Source organism: Hemitrygon akajei, chromosome 27 (assembly GCF_048418815.1).
Source record: "Hemitrygon akajei chromosome 27, sHemAka1.3, whole genome shotgun sequence".
Taxonomy (NCBI): domain Eukaryota; kingdom Metazoa; phylum Chordata; class Chondrichthyes; order Myliobatiformes; family Dasyatidae; genus Hemitrygon; species Hemitrygon akajei.
Window position 1 is genome coordinate 15,509,441 of NC_133150.1, and position 26,314 is coordinate 15,535,754.

The window sequence follows — 26,314 nt, forward strand, 5'->3', positions numbered from 1 at the left end:
TTGCTTTGAGGCAGCAGTGCAGTGCAGTGAATAAAATATACTATAAATTACGATAATAATAAATATAAATTAAATTAGTAGTGCACAAAGAGAGCAAAAGTAGTGAAGTAGTCTTCATTGACCATTCAGAAATCTGACGGCAAAGGGGAAGAAGCTGTTCCTAAAACCCATTCTTGAATTCAGCCTTTTTCCAATGTGCTATTGCATCTTTAGTCACTCATTGCTCCGCTGAGTCTCTTCCCAAAGCCAAGCCTCTGTTTCCGGCAAGTGCGTGACTGATGTACACCTACCATAGGTTTCCATCCTACCTCTCATCCAATGCCTCTCAGCTGTCATACTAAAACAGTCCTTATCAAATTCTCAAATAATATTCTGTGTGACAATAATCATAAGTTATTCCCTTTTGTATTTTGACAGGTCTGATATCCTAGTTATTTGTAAATAGCCTTTATCTCAGGCATGATAATTGTAGGGAGATTTATATTAATTCTTGCTTGACATTTTTATTACATTTTGAGGTATATTTTGCCCAATTTCTCTGCTTTACTTAATTTGAAATACATTGTGTTAGCATAATCTCATATTATATAAAATTACTTTATAGAGCAAGCCACAATATCAGAAGGGTTACCTATGCCCATATAAAAACATATTATCCGGTTCTTAAAGAAGGGCAACACATGATTATATGAACTGAGTAATCATTTCAAATTATATTATCCTATAATACTCTTATCTCATCCAATATTTAATTAATTACTGAAATGATTCAATTTTGTGACTATGGACAGTCCCAAGCCCAGCTGCAAAAGGTGCAAGATTGGACATGGGGCTAACAACCCCATCCCATAAAAACTCAGTGCTATAGAAACGCCAGCAGAGGCTCCAGGGATCTCGTCCTTGTAAGACAAAGGACACACCAAGAAGCTGGGCTACTGCTGGGGACAGTCTGAAGAACTGGCCCGGGACGGAGGGCTCTGGCGAGCTACTGTTCGTGACCTATGCCCCAGTAGATGTGATGGGCTAAACAAGTAAGTACGTGGCCGTAGCACAAAGTAGGAGAGCAGTATGTTTTTGACAGTGAAAGCAACTAGACTGTGAAATAATGTTCTACATAGATCAAGGGCTGGCCCAGTAGTGATTCAGAAATCTGTTTAACATTGCATCCATTATAGTCAACAGGTTTAGTGTAAGATGCATGTGGCTCAGCTTAAGTTCAATTTCACTACATTAACATTTACCAATTTAAGCTCTTTGTCATAAATCTATGTGTTTCCAGCTTGAATCACTCTTGCAGCCACAATTATTTTTACATCTATCTTGTTAAAATAGCAGGGCAGTTTCAGATAACCTCGGTTGTTATTTTACCTCAGAGTGTCATTTTTAAATTAGAAAATGTATTCAAATAATACTTTGCAAATTAAAATACACAGTTTTGACACTGTGCATAATTGTTAATAATTTTAATTAATAATTGTTAATAATAGTAATAGTCCTGCGGAAGGGTCCCGGCCCGAAGTGTCAACTGTACTCTTTTCTATGGATGTTGCCTGGCCTGCTGAGTTCCTCCAGCGTTTTGTGTGCGATAAAGAGAGAAAATGGAGAGTGATTGCATCTGGATCTGTGCCTCAGCGAAATGATGCAAAGCCATTAGGAGCCCACCCACTTCATTTTTACTTTGATCTTGACAAAAATATGAACTATTTGTAAATGGCCTGTAGCTGAGCTGTGGTAATCGTGATACATCCCTTTTCCAGTACCAGTTTCACTGAGGTGATCTCAGATTATGGTAAACCACTAATAACCTGCTCAATCAAGATGCTAAGCTCTTTTACAGGTCATCAGCTACAAATTTTACACATGAACACAAGGAAAAAGGAGCAGTAGTAGGTCACTTGGCTCTCTTGCCTTGCCATTCAGTATCGTTATAGGTAATCTATTCGCGATCTTAACTCCTCCTAGTGCTCGATCCAATATATCTCAATTTTGATTTATGAATGATTTTGAATGATTATCTCAATATCTCTATTTTGACTGGAATGAAAGGACTGTATCATAGATCAGAACCAGATCTTTATATTGTTGTTGAAGACATTTTCCAACCATGTTCAATTTCTTCTCCAGGTAAAGGCAGAAGATTTCAAGATCCAGGTTCATTCCTCTGTCTGCAGTGCCAAGGCTGTAAAGTGTTTGTCTCTCTGAGTTTCAAAGTGTTTTTGCCCTGCTAACATGATGAACTGAGGTCAAGGCTTGGGCGTACTCCATTGCTCCAGGGAGCAATCGAAGGACTCCATCTGGTTTGGAATGCTGTCGTTTGCTCCTATTGTTTTTGCATGATGTGTATGTCGTTTTTTTCCCCTCTTTCTTAGCCCAGTGGTTATGGTCTTTCTTTTTGTTTAATTGGGTTGTTCAGGTTTCTTGCTTTGTGGCCGCATGTAAGCGAAGAAATCTCAGGGTCGTATAACTTATATGTTCTTTGATAATAAGTGTACTTCGAATCTTTGAAACTTCGAAAATCTTTTCTACACTCCCCTGAAATGTGACACTCACAATGGGAAATAATTCTTTAGTTGTAGCCAAACGAGTATTTCTTTATCTTTTTGTTATTCATGAAGTCCCGCATCTCACATGATTTTATAAATTCTTCCCGTCTTCTCTGACACTTTGAATGTAAACATATAGTTTTATCCTCAGATCTCTCAGTTCCTTTAGAAGGGTTTTTGTTTTACATTCTTCAGCAGTATGTTTCCATTTATCAACTGGTTTTTTTCCACTTAGCTTATATTTCCTTGAGATCTATTTTATTTATCATTGTTCACTGTGCTACTAAGTTTTCTACTGCTTCTGCCACAAAGAAATGTTTAAGGCAACATTTCCATGAAGTTACCCCTGGAATCCAAGTAAATGTTATGATAACCACTAACAATCTTTGGAATGTAGTATGAATCGCATACAAATATACTTGTTTCTTAGCATGTGTTGCTGCTACCACATCCTATTCACCTGTAAATTAATATTATATCAGCTTTACATCAGTTTTTCTGGTCTTGTGCAATGCTTCTAGATAAATATTTGTCAGAATCAGAATCAGATTTATTATCACTGATGTATGTTGTAAAATTTGTTGATTTGCGGCAGCAGTACAGTGCAATACACAAATATATTGTAAAATACATTAAGAAATTTATATTAAAAATACACAATCAGTGCATCAAGAGAGCAAACTTATTTTGTGATTTATGACAGGGAGGTGACCTACGAGATCTCTTTTTTTTGTAAGTATTCTGAACATACTTTCTCAGAGAGGGAAGGAGAGCTGATAACCCAGTGATAGCAATTCGCACAATTACTTGTACATCAGAATCCAAATATGGACAACTAGAAGAAGAAGGCTAGGAATGCATACAAAGTCTGTGATCACGTCTCTTTGCACCCACCCTACAAGTACAAATAAAATTCTGCTCCATGGCCCTTATCAATACTGATCAATCATTGCCCACATATGGGGAATCAGTAAAAATCAAAGCTGATTCCACATATGTTTCCTGTTTAAAACTTTTCATTTGGGATAAAAGACATATTATTTCTTCAAGGTGGAACCACAAAGTTACAGTCAAGAGGTACTTCCTCTATTGATGGTGAAGAGAAACAGATCTCAAAATCTCTCCCTGTAATAGACTTCAGCTAGCCAAGTGATGCACCATCAATAACTCTCAGAGATGGGGGGCAAACGATAGGCTTTTATTAGCTGCAAGAAACCACCACACAACATCCTGGAGACTGAGGGAGGAGCAGTGCCTCCAACCACCTTTATACAGGGGTCTGTGGGAGGAGCCACAGGAGCAGTCAGCAGAGGGGCTTGTCCAGACAGGTATACGCATAGTTTACCACACCAAGCAAGCCCAAAGGGACAAAACTCTGTTTCAGGTTTCAGTCATATCAGGTTTACATTCTGACAAAGCATACACATTGCACATGTTTTAAACATTGCTTTCATATGTATATATATTGTGTTTTTTTTATTGTGTTAAAATAAAAATAATAGAAATCTGATCGCTTTGTTCTCCTTTGCACTTCCGTATGGAAAAACGACAGTAAAAAATCTTGAATCTTGAATGTCAAATCTTATATAGAGCTGGTTTGGCTTGGACCATTATTTTATTTGTGGTCAAGATTATTTGTTTAATACTATTAGTAAATTAATTACTGTACATTTTTAAGATTGGTATAGTTATGGTGGAGACAGATGTGGAAAAAAAGAACAAATGTTCAGATTTCGGTTGGCTTCGAATTGCCCTTTGGGTTCATGTCAGGGTTCAAATCTAACCCAGACATCTACTCAGCCTGTCTGTCTGCCACACCCTGAAAAGCTGGATAAGTCACAGTTTAAGTTGAAAGCATTGAAAAGTTGACTTTGAAGCCAAACTCATGACACAGCATGTACTCATGCATAAAGCAATAAATAAACTACAGTATATAATGTAGAAGCAGCGTCAGGCTGGAGAAAACTATGTAAGCTGATAAACAGTGGGACCAAGAAAAGAACCCTTGACTGGAACAAGCAATTTGTATTAACAATTCAGATGTTTTACACTCCCATCATATGGGTTCATCTATCAGTGTCCTTGAACTATGTTTAAATATTTTTAAGCTAATACATATCTGTTCAAAATGGCAACAATCCCCACAGCACTATCTTTATGAAAATCAACCAGAAGCCACAAATGCTGGAAATTTGAAGTGAATAAAGAGAAAGTGCTGGAAAAACTCAGCAGTCAGTCAGCACCTGTAGAACAAACAAAGAAGCCTAATCTTATCTAAGCTTCCCCACTATTTCATCCTTAACAGTGAAATCCCCTTTGTTCAACCCATCACCATTCCCCATCTTATCTGCTGCCTTGGCCTAATGTCTTCTCTATATGTCCGTTCTGAGCCCAGGTTGCTAGTATGGTAAGTGGGTTAGGTCAGTCCTCCAGTCAGATAGGCAATCATCTACAATTAAAGTACATTTATGTCACTATGCGATTCATTTTCTTGCAGGCATTCACAATAAATACAAAGAAACAGAATAGAATCAATGAAAAACCACATTCAATAAAGACAAAGGACCAACATGCAAAAGGCAACAAACTGCAAATACAAAAAGATAATAAAAACATAAAATGACAATAGCACGTGACTAAGCAATAAATATTGAGAACATGAACCCTTGAAAGTAAGTCCATAGGTTGTGGAATCAGTTCAGTGATGGGGTGAGTGAAGTAGAGTGAAGTTATCCCCTCTAGATCAAGAGCCTGATGGCTGAGGTGTAAGAAATGTTCCTAAAACTGGTGGTATTGGAAATCAGGCTCCTGAACCTTCTTCTTGACAGCAGCAGCGAGAGGAGACCACGGCTAGGTGGTGGGGGTTCTTGTTGATAGATGCTGTTTCACTGCCTCAGCTCTTCATGTAGATGTGCTCAGATGCAGTGAGGGTTTTACCTGTGATGGACTGAGCTGTATGCACTACTTGGCGTGGGCTTTTCCATTCAAGGGCATTATGTTTCCATACCAGGTCGTGATGCAACAAGTCAGTATACTATCCACTGCTTAGCTATAGAAGTTTGTCAAAGTTTTAGATGTCACGTACCCCATGACGGGTTAAAGAACCAGCAGAAATAGAAAACACTGTGGAGTCTGGTATTGCTGTAAACTAATGCAATACAGTAATATAAATGCAGATATATCAAACAGGTTAGCAATGATTATATATATATGTGGAAATAGGAAAACCAAGCTTCTTCAAGCCTAGGGGTAAATGGATACAGTCTTACGATGATGAGTGAAGTTCAGTTCATTGAGTCGAGTAGTGATGGAGAGAGAGAGAGGGGGGGAGAGTTTTGAGTCTTCAGGTAAGCTGACGTCGTCGATCGTCCCGTTGTCCTCTGAAATCCTTTGGAAGTCACCGACTGTGACCACAACAAAGGGGACCGTTCTTCTGCAGTGGAATTATTAACCAAGGTGAGGGTTGGACACATGAGTAACTCCCCACCGGTCGCACCCTTTTCACACTGCGAGAGCCACTGATCGATCCTCCAAAACCCACCTTTTCTGTGGGCACAACAAAGCTGATTCAGGGTCCAAAAGCATGTGTCTGTAGGTCCATCAGCAGACCTCCTATTTATCTCACCGTGCTGAACACCAGCTGTCCATCAAACAGTTCCTCCCTTCTCTCTCTGTAAGAATACAGAAGCTGACAGTGTCCTTGTAAAAGTGTAAACATCCTTGCAGAGAAACCATAACACCATCTGCAAGCAGTCCTTGTCTCTCTCTCTCTCTTAATAGCAAGGTGTCCGGGGTTGAACAACTCCCTCTCTCTTTTCAAAAACACAGTTCATAGGGGTAATTCAGGACCCCGTCACACCCCCTCCCTTTTAGGAAAAATTTTGACGAAAATTTTTAGTTTAAGTGTAAATTACAGAGTTTGAAACAATACATATATAATCATCAGATAACAGAGCAAAAACGTGTACCATTTCTAACTTAATATCTGGATAAACAATCAGCTATAATGTTGTCAGTACCTTTCACATGTTTGATTTTTAAGTCATCTTCTTGCAATATCAGACTCCAGTTTAATAACCTTCTATTCTTATCCTTCATTTTAGTTATAAACACCAACAGATTGTGATCCGTGTAAATCACAAGTGCTCTCTGGGCAGGACAGACATAGACTTCAAAATGTTGTAAAGCCAGAATAAGTGATAGCAACTCCTTTTCAACAGTGGAATAATTTTTCTGGTGCACATTATGTTTCTTTGAGAAATAAGCTACTGGGTGTTCAATATCGTTCTCGCCCCTCTGTAACAGTACTGCCCCAGCAGCTTCATCACTAGCGTCTGTTGCTATAGAGAATGGTTTGGAGAAATCAGATGTTTTGAGCACAGGATGATAACACAGGATGGTTTTCAGACGTTCAAATGCCTCCTGGTAAAGGTTATTCCATACAAATCTTTCACTCTTCCCTAGGAGTTTTGTTAGGGGAAGAGCGATATCTGCAAAGTTCTCACAAAACTTTCAGTAATATCCAACCATTCCCAAAAACCTTCTCAAAGCTTTCTTGCCAGTCGGAACAGGAACCTCAGCAATAGCTTGAACGTTGGCCTGTGCAGGAGCCAGTTGGCCCTAGCCTACTACATAGCCCAGATATGTAACTGTGGCATGGCAAAACTCACTTTTAGCGAGGTTCACAGTAAGATTGGCCTTGAACAGCCTTTCAAACAGTTTTTCTACAGCTGCAATATGCTCTTCCCACATGTCATTGCAGACCACTAAATCATCGATATAAGCTCCTGTGTTTTCCAAACCTTTAATCACAGAATTGATCATTCTTTGAAATGTCCCTGGAGAATTTTTCATCCCGAAGGGTAAAACATTATATTCATACAGCTCTGAAGGTGTGACAAACATTGAGATTTCTCTGGCCCTGTCGGTCAAAGGAACACACCAACTTCACTTTAGCAAGTCAATTTTAGTGAGGTACTTAGCCTTTCCCACTTTATCAATACAGTCATCCACTCTCAGAATAGGATAAGCATCTGTCTTGGTTATTGCATTGTTTTTCCTGTAGTCGGTACAGAATCTCATGTTACAGTCTAATTTGGGCACAAAAATGCAGGGCAACGCCCAGTCTGAGGTAGATTGCCTAGCAATACCGGTTGCCAGCATGTAGCCAATTTCATTTTCAACTCCTTTGCTTTTCTCCAAGTTCATAAGGATGCTAATTAATGGGCTGGGCTGAATTTACAGTGACTTCATGCACCACAACAGTGCACCGCCTTGGAATGTCAGGAAATATATCTTTATGCTTGCTGTTTAGTTCTTGCAATTGTTCTCTCTGTGCAGGCTTTAAATGGCAGACTTTATCAGTAAGGTCCTTCAAAATAGTGGAATTCTCCAGTCTTGTTGATACAATATTCAGTTTGGAAAAATGATCTTGCACCTCATTATTAACTTCCACAGCCCCATTTGTTTTCCTAACAGTACTCACTGGTACCGCCTCAGAGCCATAATAAGGCTTCAGCATGTTTACATGAACTAATTGGGTCACCTTCTTCCTATCGGAAGTTTCAATAACATAATTCAAGGAATCAATTTTCTTAATTATGTGGTATGGTCCATGAAATTCTGCTTGGAGGGGGTTGGTCACAAGGGGGAACAGAACCAGAACTTTATCTCCAACCTCGAACACCGGTTTCCTCGCACTTTTATCATACCAATGTTTCATTTTAATTTGGGAGTTTTGCAAATTCTGCTTTGCAAGGTCACACGCCTTGTTAAGTCTCTCCCAGAATTTCCAAACATAATCTAACACACTGACATACACTTTTGGATTAGATCATTGCTCTCTGCACAAGGTCAAAGGTCCTTTGGGCCTATGGCTGAAAATGAGCTCAAATCGACTAAAACCCAGGGAATCTTGAATGGTGTCTCTCACAGTAAAAAGGAATAAGTGTATCCCTTCATCCCAGACCCTGTCATTCTCATGACAGTAGGTTTTAATCATGGTCTTTAAGGTGGAATGAAACTGCTCCAAAGCCCCTTGAGACTCCGGGTGGTAAGCAGATGATACAATTTGTTTTGCCCCCAGCTCAGAAACTATTTGCTGGAATGTTCGTGAGGTAAAATTACTACCCTGGTCAGATTGTATTTCTTTCGGTAAACCTACCAGTGTGAAAAACTTGCTGAGTGCCTTTACCACAGTCTTGGCCTGGATGTTTCTGAGAGGCACAGCTTCAGGGAACCCAGATGCAGCACACATAATTGTTAACAAGTACTGATGACCAGCTGCAGTCTTTGGCAATGGGCCTACACAATCCACTATGATCCTGGAAAATGGTTCACCCAATGCAGGTATTGGCTGAAGTGGTGCTTTTGAAATTACCTGATTAGGTTTTCCCACCACCTGGCACGTATGACACCCTCTACAGTAATTGACAATATTTTTCCTCACGCTAGGCCAATAAAATTCCCTCATAATCCTGTGCACTGTTTTCTTTACTCTGAAATGTCCACCTAAAGGCATCTTATGAGCCAGGTTTAAAATTTCAGCCCTGTAAACTTTTGGAATGACTACCTGATGCACAATAGCCCAATCCTCACTTGCAGGCACAGTGGCTGGTCTCCACTTCCTCATCAACACCCCAACTTTAAGGTAATATCCCACTGACTCATTCTGAATTTCATCCTCAGAGAGAGCTGTCTCTTTTAAAGCCACAATCTCAGGATCTTTATTTTGTTCTTCTATAAATTCCCTCCTCGATAAAGACAAGTCTTTCTCATCCTCTTTACTTTCCTCAGTCTTACTACCCTCTAAGTCCTGTTGATATAGGGATGGTAGGAAAGTCTTGGATAAATCAACGTTAGCATCAGCAGCCTTTTTCGACATGCTTCTAGTTACTGCGCAGGCGGGATACACGTCAGCATCTATGGGCGGGTCCTCAGCAGCATCAGGTTTACTCATTAGCGGAACTGCTGGATAAACATCTCCACCTGCGAGGTCATTACTGAGCAAGACATCTACATTGTCTATCAGTAGTTCAGATCGTACCCCTATTGTGACTGGTCTGGATACCAAGTCGCATTTCAGAACTATCTTATGCAAGGGTGTGGCCTCAGTACCTTGTCCAATACCTTTGATAACATTCACTTCACCAATCTCCGTCTCAGCACCAAATTCAAAACACTCTTTAATATCTGTGACTGGAAACTCCAATATCTCTCCAGATTCTCACTGGAACAGGAGTTGAACCCTTCTTCACAGCCACAAACCCATTTGAAATAAATCTCTCGAGTCTCTCTTGAACTCGGTCAGACCCCTCCTTCTTCAGCGGTGTTTTAACCATCTGAACGCAGGCATTTGGGGATTTCTGTTTCTCTTTTCCTTTTTCCCTTTTCATAGCAAAACAATTGGATGCCACATGACCAGGCTTCCCACAAAAAGTAACACTTGAAACTGGGAAGTTTTCCTTTTGACTGCTTCCCTTCCTCCTTACTTTTATCACTAGTCCCCGGTTTACTTTCTGGTTTAGCTGGTGGGTTATCTTTGATATCCCTGCTACTCCTTTGGTAGCTCTTGCTCGGGAAAAACTTTACCTTATGGGTTAACGCATACTCGTCTGCTAACTTAGCAGACTCTGAAAAAGTGTCAGCCTCTTTTTTATTCAGGTACATCCTTATATTGTCAGGGACACAATTTTTAAATTCTTCAATCAACATCAACTCTTTCAATTTGTCAATATCCTCATCCGCCTCTTCCGAAGCACACCAACGATCAAAGTATGCACGTTTCTCATGGGGAAACTCCACATACGTTTGGTTCCAGGGCTTCCTCAAATCTCTGAACTTTTGTCTATACACCTCTGGAACCAACTCATAAGCTTTAAGTACAGCACCTTTCACTACATCATAATTATTTGTGCCTGCCACAGACAATGCCAAATATGCTCATTGGGCCTTCCCCTTAAGCACACTTTGTAACAAAATGGCCCACTGATCTCTCAGCCAGTTCTGATTTATGGCCACTTTTTCAAAATGTAGGAAGTACTTATCGATTTCTGTTTCCTCAAATGAAGGTACCAATTTAATTTCTCTACTAACATTAAACCTCTCCCCACAGTCTGCCACGTGGTTCTCACATTGCCATTTCTCTCTCTCTTGAACTGCCTCTGTTTTTCTGCCTCTTCTCTCTCTAACCTAAGTCTACTAGCTTCATTTGTTCCAGTCGCAACCGGAGCTCCTCTTTCCCTATAGGAAACCCCTTTAACATGTCCTCATCAAATTTCATTGCAGAGACATAATATTCAGCTATTTTCCTTTGAATTTCTGCCTTTGTCATACCCTTATTGACCTCTGTGAGTTTCAATGCATTAACAACATCCCACAACTCATCCTTTTTTAGCTTTCTTTAAGCCTGCAGGGACTGGCATTGCCAGAAAATCCACATTTCTACTGTTTTTCCACACAACCAAATCAAAAGGGATTCTCCCCAATCAATTCAAACAAGCCCCCAACCAATTTGTTCATATCCTGGATGAGCCCCCAATTTTGACACTTACCCCGTGACCAGTTAAAGAACTAGCAGAAATAGAAAACACTGTGGAGTCTGGTATTGCTGTAAACTAATGCTATTTATTACTAACTAAGCAGTACAGTAATATAAATGCAGATATAACAAACAGGTTAGCAATGATTATATGTATATATATATAAGTGTGGAAATAGGAAAACCAAGCTTCTTCAAGCCTAGGGGTAAATGGATACAGTCTTATGATAATGAGTGAAGTTCAGTTCAGTTCATGGTATTAAGTCGAGTAGTGATGGAGAGAGAGAGAGAGGGGGAGAGTTTTGAGTCTTCAGGTAAGCTGACACCGTCGATCGTCCCGTTGTCCTCTGAAATCCTTTGGAAGTCACAGACTGTGACCACAACAAAGGGGACCATTCTTCTGCAGTGGAATTATTAACCCAGGTGAGGCTTGGACACATGAATAACTCCCCACCGGTTGCACCCTTTTCACACTGCGAGAGCCACTGATCGATCCTCCAAAACCCACCTTTTCTGTGGGCACAACAAAGCTGATTCAGGGTCCAAAAGCATGTGTCTGTAGGTCCATCAGCGGACCTCCTATTTATCTCACCGTGCTGAACACCAGCTGTCCATCAAACAGTTCCTCCCTTCTCTCTCTGTAAGAATACAGAAGCTGACAGTGTCCTTGTAAAAGTTTAAACATCCTTGCAGAGAAACCATAACATCATCTGCGAGCAGTCCTTGTCGCTCTCTCTCTCTTAATAACAAGGTGTCCGGGGTTGAACAACAACTCCCTCTCTCTTTTCAAAAACACAATTCATAGGGGTAATTCAGGGCCCCGTCACATAGATAACATGTCAAATCTTCACAAACTTCCAAGAAAGTACATATGCTGCTGTGCCTTCTTTGTACTGTCACCTATATGATAGGCCCAGGGCAGATCTGCTGAAATGAGAATGCCAAGGAATTTAGAATTGCTGGCCCTCTCCATTTCTGATTCCCTGATGAAGACTGCTCACAGACCCCCAGTTTCCTTCTCCTGTAGTCAATAATTAGTTCACTGTTTCTAGTGACGGTGAATGAGAGGATATTGGTGTGGCGCCATTCAACCAGAACTCTTGAGGCAGAAATCTGGAGAGCTAAAAGATAACATGAGGTTTTTCTGGCAGACAAGGAGAGGAAGATGATGGGTATATTAGGAACAAAAGACAGCAAGTGTCAAAATTGCACCTCTTGAAGATCAATGTGGTCATGTATGCATGGAGCTGAAAGAGATGGGAGAGTCTTAAATCAATTTTTGCATCAATTTACTCAGGAGACAGACACACAAACTATAGATCCCAGGACCTGACAAGGTGTTCCATTGAACCTTGTGGCAGGCAAGTGCAGAAATTACTGGGGACCCAGCAGAGATATTTAAAACATCTTTAGCCACAAGTGAGGTGTTGGAGGGCAGGAAGATAGCTAATGATATTCTGTTGTTCCAGAGAGGCTCTATGAATAAGCAAGGGAATTATAGACTGGTAAACTTGACATTGGCTGTGGGTAAACTATTGGAAGGTACTTTAAGGGGCAGGATATATAAACATTTGTATAGACAAGGCCTGAACGTGGCTTTGTGCATGGGAGGTATCTTTAACTAATCTTATAGTTTTTCGAGAAGGTTACCAAGAAGGTTGATGAAGGGCAGGCAGAGCATGTTGTCTTCATGGACCTTAGCAAGGCCTTTGACAAAATCCTGCATGGAAGGCTGGTCTAGAAGGTTCAGTCACTTGGCAGTCAGGATGAAGTAGTCAATTGGATCTGACATTGAACAGACAGAGAGTGGTAGTAGCCTGTTCTCTCTTTCACCTCAGGTCTATGACTAATGGAGCATTGCAAGGATCAGTGTTGGTCCCGTTGTTGTTTATAGTTTGTATTAATGATTTAGATGATAATATGGTAAATTAGATCAGCAGATTTGGATGGGGCATAGTGACAGTACATCAGTATTTTAAGTTCTTGATAGTGCAGCAGGGTCTTGTGATTGTAACAAATATGTTTAGAAAAGCTAATAACACCTTTGGATGGCCCTGTAGAAGCCAACGCATCTGAATGTGCTGTCATCTTACAAAAAGGGTTACCTATCTTACACATTAAAGCTTGTAGTGGGATCTAAACCAGCAGGGAAGATGGGCTGAAAAATGGCAGATGGAATTTAATGCAGGCAATTGCGAGATGTTGCGCTTTGGGAGGACAAACCAGGGAAAGACTTGCACAATGAATTAGGTATTCCATAGGTCAAAGGCTCCTGAGAATACAGATCCATTCTTCCTTGAAAATGACATCACAGGTAGAGAGAGCAGTAAAAAAAGCCTTTAACCGGTCTTCATAAATCAGGGCACGGAGTATAGGAGTTAGAATGTTAGGCAGATGAGGGAAAAGATGAAAGTAGAGTATCACATGCAGTTCTGGGCATTGGCCTACAGGAAAGATACCAATAAGGTTGAAAGAGTCCAGAGAAAATTTACAAGGATGTTGCCAGAATTTGAGGACCTGATTTATAGAGAAAGGGTAAATAGGATAGTACCTTATTCTTCAGAGCACAGGAGAATGAGGGGAAATCTTATAGAGGTGTAGACAATTGTGAGGGGTATAGATAGAGGGAATATATACAGGATTTTCCCTTCGGTCTGGGTGAAATTAAAACTAGATGTCAAAGGCTAAGGGTGAAAGGTGAACTATTTATGGGCAAACTTAGGGGAAACTTAATCAATCCAAGGATTGTGAGAGAGGGAAATGTGCTAACAGTGGAAATGGTAGATGCAGCTTCACTTGTAAAATTTAAGGGAAGTCTGGATAGGAACATTAAAATGAGGGGTTTGGAGGGATACGCTCCAGAAGGCAGAAGATTTGGTCAGCATGGACTGGATGGGCTGTAGGACGTGGTTCTGTGCCGTAATACTGAGTGTAAAGCAGTGATCCCTTTGGTGTCTCACGAGTTACAACTTATCAACTTCTGAACAATCCATCCATTTTCACCCTTTGCTTTCTGTTTTATAATTAATTCCCAGTATTCAACTGCTGTAAACTTGTTCACCAACCACCTGTGACACACTACATCAGAACTTATCTAAAAGTCATAATCAATAGCAACATTACCCCTATTAATTCTACTAGTCACATTCTCAATGAATTCCAGCAGAAGAGATTAGCTTCGTTTCATATATCTATTTTGGTTCTCTTTGAGTCCACTGCTCTTTTTTTGGGAATTTTGTTGTTTCTTCCTTCATCATACAGTAAATTCCCTTGCATTTACAATAGGTTACCAGGGAAACAACTCAAAGTTTTTTCCACTCCCTTTTTTCTTAGATAGCTGAATCACATTTGCTGCAAGGAACAAATCTAGAACTTAATGAATCTTGAGAGATGATAACCACTATTTCTAAATTTCTTTAAAACTCTGGTAATATTGATGTTTGCATCTTTCAACACAACATACATTTTCTTTTTTCTAATACTTAGTTCCTTCAATTCCTTGTTCTCACTAGATGGTTTATTCTCTGATATCACTGCTAGGTTTTGTGTGCCTTCTTTAAAGATGGATGCAATGTAATTGTCTAATATCTCTGTTTTCTCCATTATAAATTCAATCTGTCTACAACTTTTCAGTTTTAGTTCCATGGCTGACCAACGAGAAGACTGTGCCCTCTAGCCAACGAGGTTTCCCACCAGTGATGAGCTTGCCTATTAGTTAACAACCAATCCTAGTCAAGTCACTTTTATAGTAATTTTGAACATAACTGCTGGTACAGTACATAGTAAAAATGAGACGTTTTTCATGACCATGGTGTTGCATGACACAGTACAAAAACTAGACTGAACTACGTAAAAAACAACACAGAGGAAGCTACACTAGACTACAGACCTACACAGGACTGCATAAAGTGCACAAAACAGTGCAGGCAGTACAATAAATAATAAACAGGACAATAGGGCAAAGTGTCAGTCCAGGCTCTGGGTATTGAGGAGTCTGATAGCTTGGGGGAAGAAACTGTTACATAATCTGGTCATGAGAGCCCGAATGCTTTGGAGCCTTTTCCCAGATGGTAGGAGGGGGAAGAGATTGCATGAGGGGTGCATGGGGTCCTTCATAATGCTGTTTCCTTTGTGGATGCAGCGTGTAGTGTAAATGTCTGTGATGGCGGGAAGAGAGACCCCGATGATCTTCTCAGCTGACCTCACTATCCGCTGCAGGGTCTTGCGATCTGAGATGTGCTATTTCTGAACCAGGCAGTGATGCAGCTGCTCAGGATGCTCTCAATACAACCCCTGTAGAATGTGATGAATCAACTCCTAGCTCCAGATTCAATGGTCTGCAGTGAAGCAAATGCAACTGGGCAGACCAGTTTGTTCAGATTACTAAAAATATTACTGTTCTATCTAGTCAGAAATCATGTACCTCCCATATAGCATTTAAAACAAAACCAACAATGCTCACTGCATAGCCCCATATTACAAATATCACATAGGCAGCACCAGAAAGAGCACAGAAGTGATTCACCAGGATGTTGTCTGGTATGGAGGGCGTTAGATATGAGAAGGGACTGGCTTGGATAGACTGGTTTTGTTCTGACTGGAGCACAGTAAATTGAAATGTGACATCTAGATTAGGAAGGGCTTAGACAGGGTAGATATTCAGAGTCTCTTTCCTACAGTAAGAAAATTTAAAATTAGAAGGTCTAGCTTAAGGTGATGCAGGAAAGTTTATGAGGTGATCTGAGGGGTAAATTTCCCTCTGACACAGAGGACCGTGGTTATCTGGATCGGGCTCCCCCCGCACCCCCCCCCCCACACAGAAGTGGTGATGGAGGCAGCATATAAAAGTTATTTCTACAGTTTCTTTGTAGGATAGAAGAGAAATATATTCCCAGTGCAGTAAATGGGATCAGCATAGATTGGCATGATGGTCAGCCTGGAGGATTTGGGCTAAAGGTTCTATTTCTAAGCTGTAGACCCCTATCATTTTTATTCATTAAGCACTTGTTGGATTAACAAAACACTTCTAGGGTTTTTTTTAAATTAAGAAAACATTTTTTTGAACAGAACTTCAGAGATGGCAATTAGTTTCAGTCAAGATGGCTACCGTGTACAACATTACTTAGGTGGATGTCTTCCAGATGGTCCAGGAAACTGTTTATTTCATGGCTTTTAATCCGCTTTTCACCTTAATTGTGTTTCTGGATGTTAGTGCGTGCGATTTACAGTTTAGAGACTGATTGAGTGATCTAGCACTTTGCTGTCGCCAAGACGACTCCAGGAAGTGAGTGCAAGCTCCAGCAGCCTGAAGGTGAAGCCGCTTAGAGACAGGGCTCAAGCCGGTGATCAACTCCATTTTGCTGATTAAAGCATCCAGTAACTGCCAATTAGAGCACTGAGGAAGATGGAAGCAGAGATGCAAAGAGCAAGGGTTTAGCACTGACTGCCTGCCTTTTGATTGTTGCTGGGATGGATCTGTGTGGTGGTCTATCACTCACTCCAAAGGGTAGGCCTCTGCATTTGAGTAATATCTCCCTCTCTCAATGCCGCCAGATAATGTTCCTGAGGTTTTGCGTTTAATGGACTGGACTATCAACTGTCTGTCTTATGGATTTCACATTCTGCTTTCTCGCCTGTTCTTTCTCATTGCTGTGTGTTTTGTTAGCTTTTTTTTTGCAATACGGATTTTTGTTATTATTTATTCTTATTTTACAAAGCAGCACAGTATATCATAGAGCACATACAGTACAGCATATTTACACAACCATCCCATAACAGGAAAACATATAAAACTAAGAAACAGAAAAAAAACTTCTAATTTAAGTTTAAATTAACATACAACAAAAATTGATCCCACGCGTCTTACACTTTTCCCTCACTGTTAATTTTGTGTGAGAGAAGGAGATTTCAGGTTTGATGTTCTTGTGCCATTCATTTTTGTATGGGGGGGTGGGGGAGAACTGGTTTTTCTTTGAACAACTTCCATGGTTTTGTTTTGTGGCTATCTGGCAAGGACGAATCTCAGTTGTACTCTGCATATGTAGTTTGATAATAAATGAACGTTTGAACTGTACATGACTCACTGTAATTTGTGGTTAGGAATTCTCAGACAAAATAAAGACCATCACATATTGATCAATCTCAGTTCACTGTTCTATAAGTTGAATTAGAGGTGACATCACTTATCATACCTGGGATTTCATTCTAAATCTTATATCTTTTCCTTTGGCTGAGCATCCATACACAGCAGTGTAGTGACTAGCAAAAATGCTTTAGAGTATCAGGGGCATGGGTTCAATTCCCTCTGTTATCTGTGTTACTAACCCCGCAACTGGGTATCTTACCAGCAAAGATATGAGTATCTGTTGAAGTCTGATGATACTATTTTTAACAGTATTTATTAGTAAAAATACACAAAAATAATATCAATGCAAATATACAAATATACATCATCGATACTAAACCTAAAAGTGCGGATATAATAATAATCAATAAGAAATAAGCTCTATCGTTGTCTAGGGGATAATGAATTGTCCGATGGAAATATGAAGTTCAGATGAGTTCATGCAGGTTGCGGTAGTTGCTGATCACTGTGTTGCAATTGTTGGAGAGAGAGAGGGAGAGACAGAGAGTAACATCTATTGACTTGCCGACTTTCCTTTTACGATCTTGATCCGTCGATGTGTTGTTGTTGTGGCCATTCACGTATGACCCCTCCGTCCTTTAGCTAGACCGTTCCGTGGAGGACTCATCACCCAGGCAAGGGTGGACACACACACACAAGCCCCCACCGGTCTCATAGCGTCTCTCCTGGTGCGGCTGAGGGGTGTTTCCCCAGACCCTACTTTTATCCCCACTCACGGGGTCTCAGGTGTCAATCAGGTTGGGATGATGCAACACATCAACCAGTCCTCTCTGGCTGCCCCCTGAGGGGTTTCAATGAATAGAACAGTACTCAATACACAACTCTTCTCCAAGAGACAATAGCAGTAATCTCTCTTTTTTGTCAATAGGAGACATTCCAACCTGTGGGCCTCTCTCTCATTAATTTTTCATGAGTGTTGTCCGTAACAACTGCCTTTGCTGTTATCCTGTGTCTCTCTCATCTCCCTTGATAACAGCATCGGAATAGTAGCGATTTGCGATTCTCCAAAGGGGGGGGGGGGGGGATTGGCAATTCTGTACCCTTCTGCCCATCAGAGTTGCTCCTCATTCGTAACACCCCCCTCCTTCTAAGAATTTTCACCGAAGGGGAAAATTAACTAATACAGAGTCTTACAGAATTTCAGAATCTAACACAATATAGAAGAGTTTTCACTACAGAGTAATACAGTTATACATTCAATTTAGCATCTAAACAGTTAGCGATTACATTGTCACTTCCTTTAATATCTTAATATCTTGTACCTTAATAAATTCCTGTAGCATCAGACTCCAATTTAATAACCACCTACTTTTATTCCTTTTCTTCAGCAAAACAAAACTAAAGAGTTGTGATCTTAAGTATATAATACAAAATGTGTACCAATACATGTGTGATTATTCTGTAGTACATTACAAAAGTTTATGCAAATACTAATCTTTATTTTACTTTTAAACTTAACAGTCAATCTTCCATGGTGTTGTCTTTATTATTTACATGCTTTGTCGAAATCCCTTAAAACCAGATCCTGTTATTTAAAGTGGCATTTTTTTTAACCTTCGCCTCTTTTCCACTTAACTCTCACGTGGTTAGCTTGCTCACCAGTGTGGAATAGGCTTTCGCATACTCCTTTCATATGAGTTATTTTATCAACAATGTTTCCCAAACTTAGCCCATCTTCTGAACTTCCACGCAATTCATTATTTTTAAGCAAGTCGTTAGTTTTATCTTCAGGACCCTTCATTCTATTAGTTTTCAGGTTAACATCTGCAAGTGATCCCTCTTGGTCCAAACAACATTTCAAATTCTGCCTCTTCACAGCACACCCTTGAATAATGTTAGTGAGTGGGGTACCTTTACATTCCAAATCAACCTGTAATTGATTCGCAGGCACCTTGTTAACAAGCCATTGTTCCTTCAGCCTGGTTACTGCTTCTGACACCAATCCAGACTTTAAATTTTCTTTATTCAATTTAGGAACTACACTTTTCCCTTCTCCTTCAATAATAATATCCACATCACCACCTTTTATCTCCTCACTAACTTTTAACACACCTCTTAACACAAACAACTGGGAATTCTCACTTCCCACTAGTACCAAGGTTAACCCTTTCTTCATTGAACCAAGTCCATCGGACCCAAAAGAACTGCGTTCCTTTTCAGCTAAATCAGATACCTCAGACTTTTCCTGAGTTTCATTACTAGGTTCAGTACCATGTGCAACCACATCTTGAACATACTCAGATGGGACATCTGCCTCTTCCAGGCTTTCAATACCTGTACCCTTTTCAAATTCTAAGTTCCCCTGATCCTCCCAGTTACTCTCTGGGCAACTCCCTTCCAGAGTAAACTCAACCCTGCTGGTTAAAACAACCTCATCTGCTAACCCAGCAGACTCCTTCAAGGTAATGGCATCCTTTTCATCTAGGACTGCCCTTATTTCATTATCAGGAACACATTTAAATTCTTCAACTTCTTCAAACAGTTCTGTCAAGCCAGATAGATCATCCATGTCCAACCCTGGACCTTCTAACAGCCTTATCTGCTTCTCATTTTTACTCTGTGCCTCTATAAATCTCCTGCTGGCTAAGGGTAGGTCTACCTCCTCTCCTTTACTCTCTTTCACCTCCTTATTCTCCGTTTTACCACCCCCCAACCCCTCTTGGTACAGGGTCGGTAAGAACGTCTCAGCCAAATCAACACTGGACTGATTTAAACTGGTCTCTTTCTCAGCTGCCTTTCTCGACATGCTGCGAGTGATCGCGCATCTGGGATAGATGTTGGAACCTAGGGGCGGGTCCTCAACACTTACAGGCTTGCTCGTCAGCTTCCTTGCTGAACACACGTCACCACCGGCTAAATCATTACCAAGAAGGACGTCCACGCCTTCTCTCGGTAATTCTGACCGTACCCCTATTTCAACTGGTCCAGATACCAGATCACAATTTATAATGATCCCATGTAAAGGTACAGCTTCTGTCCCTTTTCCTATGCCTCTCAAAACTACCTCTCCCGTCTCAGGACCAAAATCTAGGACCTTACTGAGAATCAATGACTGCTCAGCTCCAGTATCTCTCCAGATCCGCACTGGAACTGGTGGTTTCTCCCTCTTTCACAGACACTGTCCCTTCTGAAATAAATTTCTCACGCCCCTCTCGTATTTTATCTACCTGGGGCTTTCTCGTTGATTTGCTGATCGACACAATACACCCTGTAGGGACCACTGCATTCCCTTTTCCTGTCTCCTTCCTCGGAGCAAAGCACTTAGATGCAATATGACCAACCTTTCCACAATTAAAACAGGTCAAGCCAGGAACCCTCCTGCCATCTTGCCTTTCTTCCTCCTTACTTTTACCACTAGCTTCCGGCTGAATTTCTGCCTCAGCCGGCGGGCTTTCTCTACCGTTCCTACGGTCTTTCTGGTAACTCTTAGTCGAGGAAAACTTTGTCTTGTGGGTTAGGGCATATTCATCTGCGAACCTGGCAAATTCTGATATGGACTTATTCGGCTTCTCGTTCAAATACATCCAGATATCATCCGAAACACAACCTTTAAATTCCTCAATCAGAATTAACTCCCTGAAATGCTGAAAATCCTCTTCCACCCTTTCTGCCGCACACCAGCGATCCAAGAGCACACCCTTCTCATAGGCAAACTCTGCATACATCTGATTCCACACTTTCTTTAAATCTCTGAACTTTTGTCTATATGCTTCAGGTACCAATTCGTAGGCCCGAAGAATGGCCTGTTTTACTTCCTCGTAATTCTCATACTCCTCCGCAGACAATGCCGCATATGCCCGTTGTGCCTTCCCTTTTAACACACTTTGTAACAACGCCACCCACTGATCTCTGGGCCACTTCTGATTCACTGCCACCTTTTCAAAATGCAAGAAATAACTATCAGCATCTGTCTCCTCGAACGGAGGTACTAACCTAAACTCCCTACTAACATTAAACCTCTCCTCTCGGTCTGCCCCTTGGACCCTTCTCTCTTGCTTTAACTTCTCCATGTCCAGCTCATGCTGCCTCTGTTTCTCCTTTTCCCTCTGCTTTTCAGCTCTTTCCTTCTCCTTTTCAGCTGCTTCCAGCTGTTTTAACCTAATTTCATGCTCCCTCTGCTTTTCAGCTCTTTCTTTCTCCTTTTCAGCTGCTTCCAGCTGTTTTAACCTAATTTCATGCTCCCTCTTCACCTCTAACTCCTTTAGCTGGAGCTCATACTCCCTTTTCTTCTGTTCCAACCTTAATTTTTCCAACTCTAACTGAGCCGTCCCACTAGCTGGTACTTTTTCAGGGGTAGGTTCCACTACCTCAGCCGAAAACACCTCCTTATTAACATAATACTGAGCTATGGCCCTCTGTATCTCTCACTTTTTGATTGACGACCTCACCTCTGTGAGTTTTAATCTTTTCACAATATTTACCAAGTCCGACTTTGTGGCATCCTCTAGCGCCTCCGGAGTTGGGTTTTTTGTAAATTCGTCTACGTCCATTTTTGCTGGTTTCCCGTCTGGTTACCCGCGCAACCAGATCCAAGTCTGGACTTAAAAGCCCGATTTACTGGCCCTCCAATTTGGTAACAAATCTCGAGATGAGGCCCCAAGTTGTTACAAACCCCGTAACTGGGTATCTTACCAGCAAAGATAGGAGTATCCGTTGAAGTCTGATGATACTATTTTTAACAGTATTTATTAGTAAAAATACACAAAAATAATATCAATGCAAATATACAAATATACGTCATCAATACTAAACCTAAAAGTGCGGATATAATAATAATCAATAAGAAATAAGCTCTATCGTTGTCTAGGGGATAATGAATTGTCCGATGGAAATATGAAGTTCAGTTGAGTTGCGGTAGTTGCTGATCACTGTGTTGCAATTGTTAGAGAGAGAGAGTAACATCTATTGACTTGCCGACTTTCCTTTTACGATCTTGATCCGTCGATGTGTTGTTGTTGTGGCCATTCACGTATGACCCCTCCGTCCTTTAGCTAGACCGTTCCGTGGAGGACTCATCACCCAGGCAAGGGTGGACACACACACAAGCCCCCACCAGTCTCGTAGCGTCTCTCCTGGTGCGGCTGAGGGGTGTTACCCCAGACCCTATTTTTATCCCCACTCACGGGGTCTCAGGTGTCAATCAGGTTGGGATGATGCAACACATCAACCAGTCCTCTCTGGCTGCCCCCTGAGGGGTTTCAATGAATAGAACAGTACTCAATACACAACTCTTCTCCAAGAGACAATAGCAGTAATCTCTCTTTTTTGTCAATAGGAGACATTCCAACCTGTGGGCCTCTCTCTCATCAATTTTTCATGAGTGTTGTCCGTAACAACTGCCTTTGCTGTTATCCTGTGTGTCTCTCTCATCTCCCTTGATAACAGCATCGGAATAGTAGCGATTTGCGATTCTCCAAAGGGGGGGGGGGGTGGCATTGGCGATTCTGTACCCTTTTGCCCATCAGAGTTGCTCCTCATTCGTAACATCTGTAAGTTCTCCCTGTGACTGTATGGGTTTCCTCCCCCAGCCCAAATACGTACTGGTTGGTAGGTTGATGGGCCCCTGTACATTTTGCTGCCCAATTTTAACTGATGCCTTCAGTAGAAATTCATTTAGGTTAGGATTAAATTAGGCAATTGCAGAATGGCCTATTCTGCACTGCATCACAAAGAATAAATAAGTAACAAATATCCACGTGAAACTCTTTAAATATATTTCTATTAAAAATGGTGTATAAAGGCTTGCTGCAGATTCAATTAATCTGCTCTTAACCAGCTTCAGTTCACTCATGTTGCTTTGTTTTCTGTTGATTCTTTTTAGGCTTCGTTGTACCAAATTGCTGGTCAAGCAAGTATTTCATATTTCTGTTTTCCCATATTTTTTCAATAATGGCTGGAAATTCACCTTTGATCTGTAGAGCTACATAATAGCAACATCTTATTGTATTCAGCCTCTGAAATGCAGTCACATCAGTTTCAATGGAATTAAAATTCAAAGGCAGGACTTTCAAAGACTATTTATATACAGCAAGACTCTGCAGTATTTAGTGTCAACCATAAATCATTTTCTGTGCTATGCATCTCTTCCCAGTTCATCTGGCCTCAACTGAATGCTATTGAAATTGGTAATGCCACCTCCCCAGTAGTAGTAACTTTCCGTATTGTATCAGTTATGCAATCTTGCCATCTTAAAACACACAGATGCAAAGCTTGATATTTCATGTAGGGGTTGAAGAGTGATGGCAGGGTTGGAGATACATCTCCATCAAGGGTACAAGGCGCTTCTTCTGTCTGCTAGCCTGCAGGTCACCCTTGCGCAAGGTGTGACTATCTGCTTAGTCCTCCTGATCATGGTCACCTGAAGCCATGGAGCAGGTGGATAGACACATGAGCAGCTGGTGCATATCACAGTTCCTAGTTATGTGACTACTGCTGCTAGGCAAACAATCTGATTAAAGTTTGGGGTTACCCATCTTGTAAAGACACTGCCCAGAAGGCAGCAATGGCAAACCACATCTGGTGAAAAATTTGCCAAGGACAATCACTGTAATTTACCATGATTGCCCACATCATACAGTACAGCACATAATGATCATGATGAAGAGGGATGATTTAATAGTTTTCAAATAATTCATGGAATATTGCATTTGCAATGGGGTTGCTTCACAGTAGGTGATCACATTTTTTGGGATCGGGTTTCAAAACTGTTTCCCTAATCAATTGAAGGATGGATACAGTTCTTGTCTAGTTTCATAAAGATGTGTGGTGTGTCACTGTGAAAGAAACACCAGTGGCAGCAAACAAATTGTCACACACAATAGGCTCTGAACTACCAGGAGGACACATTGCACACAAACAAAAGTACGGTGTACTAACAAACTGCTAATTATGGTATAGAGAAGCTGGGTACTAATTGAAAGGCTAGTTAGATGTAATATTAATCAGTAACAAAAGGACCACTCAAAGCCATAATTTTGATTTGTGTATTGTACAAGTACTTTACATTAGAGTCCTGAAAGGTTTTCCACAGAAGTCAAATTTCACAGCTGACACAGCTACAGAAATGGTCAGCAAGCCCAAATTTATTAACAAGAGTAGAGTGAATAATTCCCAAAGTTAAGCAAAAAACATTAAACATGTATGAACTTTCTACATATACATTTTCCATAACTATAAAAAGTCAGCTCAGAAACCTTTGAACATTTTTGAAGTAAATACTGAATTATTTATCACAAACTTAGTGGAGAGAGGTATAACATTTATAAAATGTTTTCAATCATGTCTTTCAAAATTTTGCTACAAGTGAACTTTTAATTTTTAATAAAGGGTTAAAAATTTATCAAATCAAATATGTGCCAGAAGAATACATAGATTTTTTTTTAAAAGAGCTGAGTAATTGGTTATAAAACATTATTTGAAATGTGTCTCAGTTCAAATCCTTTCAACTACGATGCGAACTATTGCAGTTTCAGCGACACAGTAAATTTCAATGTCTTAATGAGTGCATATTGAATGTAGCTGGATCATGCAAACATATTTATGCAACTGAGAAAATGGGAAGACATTTAATTAAAACAGTTGGACCTTCCTTTCACTCTTAAGAACTCTGAATATACAACTTAAACTGGTATTATTGATACTCAGTTGCTTTAGAACTGTAATTTAATCTTATTATTGCCTCAGCAAGCCAAGCCAAGATTCAATGACTTCAAAAGTAAATCATTCCACGTCCGCATAGTTGCCTGTTTATCGTAGCTGAAGCACTTGTAAGTCATGTTACTTCCCCCCTCATTCTTCCTCAAACACCACCAGCCAATTTAGTGAATCCATCCCATAAATAAAATGTTATGAATCTAAAATACAATTTCCTGATATTGTTTTATCACAGCAATTAAAAAAGATACTTCTCTTGATCATGTATACCATATGGGTGTACAATCAGTGTGACTGACAATTCTACCAAATAAGTTTAATAGATTAAACGTAGGAAAACAAACCAGCAAAAAAAATGCTTTATCACTTTATAGTTTAAAATTACATTATCATTGTAAGCCCTGGATCAATTTGGAGTACCTTTCCTATCTTTATCAATTATTTCATTTCTCTGGCATTTTAAGGATTATTCCAAGAAGCAAATTAAACTGTTGACAAATTGATGTCCATTAAAATTATATTGAACAGCTGAAGCCAGCTGGCACATACCCAAATACAAAACTTAATTTACTTAAAAAGTTTTTTTTTGGTTAAAACAATGATCAAAATTATCAAATTTATTTACATACATCTTAAAGTCACTAATATTGACATCCAAAATAACCCAGAGCAAACTTAAAGCATCAGCAAACTTGCAAAAAATCCAGAAATTTGGGTGAAGAGATACTCTGAAGAACATTTTTCAATTAGATATGCCTCTCAAACTTATACAGTAAATTTAGAACTTTTAGCTTGCAATAGAATTCTAGAAAGTAAAAATGTAAAAAAAAATCACTTTTAAATTTCACTCTCCCCACCATAAACCCACTAGATTTTCTTTTTTTTTCCAGTGTTCAGTCCATGCAACAGGAGTTTGTTGAAGAGACTCATCATAGATATTCAAATCCACCTAGGAAATAAAATGTATTTTTAGTTGCAGCAAATTGATTTTCTGTTGATCTTAATAAAGTTAACAATATAGGAATTATGAATATCTGTCAGAACAGTTTACAACTAAATATACTTGAAATTTACATATTCAAATACACCTTTTCTAATGCAGAGATATCTAGACATTCAGCTGTTAGAAAATTCATCTCACAATGTTCCACAGTATAAATACTAAACTTGTTGCCACCAGAAATGCTAAAAGGGTGAGGTCATACAGTATGCCTGCAGGGAAAGAAAGAAAACTATCATTGGTGATAGTTGAGGTGGCGCTTTAAGGCATACAAGATTGACAATAAGGAGAGGCTGCTGAGCAAGATCCTGGATTTAGTGACAGGGATACAGAGGTCCTGATAGGTGAGAAACTTTGCAGGAAAAAAAGCACCTTATTTAATCAGCAAGATCAGGTGAGCTTGCAGCCAGAGTCAGAACAACCATGCAGAGGCT

At 40.2% G+C, this 26,314-nt stretch overlaps 1 protein-coding gene across 2 annotated transcripts in view; it reads right to left on the minus strand.

Annotated features, from left to right (window-relative positions):
• Positions 1-24,196: 24,196 nt before the first annotated feature.
• Positions 24,197-26,314, minus strand: part of pkp1b (plakophilin 1b) — a 59,670-nt gene continuing 57,552 nt past the window's right edge. For both annotated transcript variants that reach the window (XM_073030411.1, XM_073030410.1), the window contains exon 14: positions 24,197-25,829. The gene's annotated coding sequence lies outside the window, so the exon portion shown is untranslated. The remainder of the gene's footprint in view (positions 25,830-26,314) is intronic.